This window comes from Podarcis pityusensis, assembly GCF_964106645.2.
Source record: "Podarcis pityusensis genome assembly, chromosome: 6".
Taxonomy (NCBI): domain Eukaryota; kingdom Metazoa; phylum Chordata; class Lepidosauria; order Squamata; family Lacertidae; genus Podarcis; species Podarcis pityusensis.
In genome coordinates this window covers 30,310,064-30,311,501 of record NC_138030.1, presented here as the reverse complement: position 1 = coordinate 30,311,501, position 1,438 = coordinate 30,310,064, and the positions used below count along the sequence as shown (strand labels likewise).

At 44.0% G+C, this 1,438-nt stretch overlaps 1 long non-coding RNA gene across 1 annotated transcript; it reads left to right on the top strand.

Moving 5' to 3' along the window:
• The first annotated feature begins 386 nt into the window (after positions 1 to 386).
• On the top strand, positions 387 to 803 carry LOC308479588. Its single transcript, XR_013987744.1, has 2 exons — positions 387 to 501; positions 620 to 803. It is a non-coding gene; the product is annotated as an uncharacterized lncRNA (long non-coding RNA).
• Positions 804 to 1,438: the final 635 nt, after the last annotated feature.

The following is a 1,438-nucleotide window of genomic DNA, read 5'->3' as shown; positions in this document are numbered from 1 at the left end:
CTTTCTCCTGGGCATTGCCGGCCAATTGGTGTTAAAGAAAGATAGAACATTTTTTATGTATGCTACGACAGCAGCAAGAATACTCATCGCAAAGTATTGGAAGACACAAGATCTACCCACCCTGGAAGAGTGGCAGATGAAGGTGATGGACTATATGACATTGGCCGAGATGACTGGCAGAATCCGTGATCAGGGGAAAGAGACGGCGGAAGAAGATTGGAAGAAATTTAAAATTTACCTTAAGAACTATTACAAAATTGATGAATGTTAAAATGTCGAGGTTTTGAGAAAGAAAAGGAGATTACAGCGACATAAGATTAAGTTAAAGAAAAGAACAAGAAGAAATATATCTGATAAAATTATTTAGGATTTGCTAAATTCCCCAAACTTTCCACACTGAGTCTCCTCTGTATTGCACCCTCCTGTGGTGCTCAGATGAACTGGTCATAGTTACAGTCTTCACAGTTGAAGAGATTCATTCAAGGGGCACAGGAGTTCATGGTGAGTGCTTGCAGAATTTCTGTATTGAGGGTGTGGAGTGACCCAGCAGAGTGGAGAGAGAGGGTGCTATTGAAGAGGGTGGTGCTCATGACATTCAAAATTCTACTTGCCTCCACAGGACCAAAATGTGTGTTGACACCTAACTAAGACAAAGGAGTGGTGGAGATGCTCATTGTATCTGCAAATGACTCAATGCAAATTGGGCAGAGTAGCAAATGCCTTAGAAGACAGAAGCAATATTCAGGATTATATTGAAAGAACGGAGAACTAAATCAAAACAAACAAAATGAATTTCAAAACAGGAAATGTAGCCTTATTTACCTATGGGTCTGGGTCCAGTCACCTCGTACCCTCGCCAGGAGCATGAAAGAGTTAAGCAACGCCAGGGTGTGATTCCACAGAGAAAAAGTTTATTCGGTTACTGCGCAGCAGGTACCAGCGGAATTGCTTCCAAAGTCTGGCACACACATACAGGTCATGCAAAGCCTTTTATACATTGGTTTCTTCGCCCTGTTCAGCCCCCTGAGCCTATCCCATTCATGTGTCCAGCCCCCCACGTACTGACTGTGCTCGTGCCCAAGTCATGTACACCTCGTGCTCAGGGTGTGCCCACCGCATGCTCAGGGTGTGCTTATCAGCAGGGAAGCTCGTGACTGTGGTTAGTACTGTGCATGTGAGGAGCGTGATCACCGCCTGGGCTTACTTGGGCCTTGGGCCTGTCTCATCAGGGCTGTTGTGATAAGATAAGAACAGGGCCTCTTTCTCCTTCATTAGAAGGGGGCCTCTTTCTCCTTCATTAGAAGGGAGCCTCTTTCTCCTTCAACAAAAGTTCTGCATTTAGGTCTGAAGAATCAGATGAAATATAGGATGAGTACTTCATGGCTCAACAGCTGTATTGTATATGAAAAATATATAGGATCTTAGTAGACAACATGCT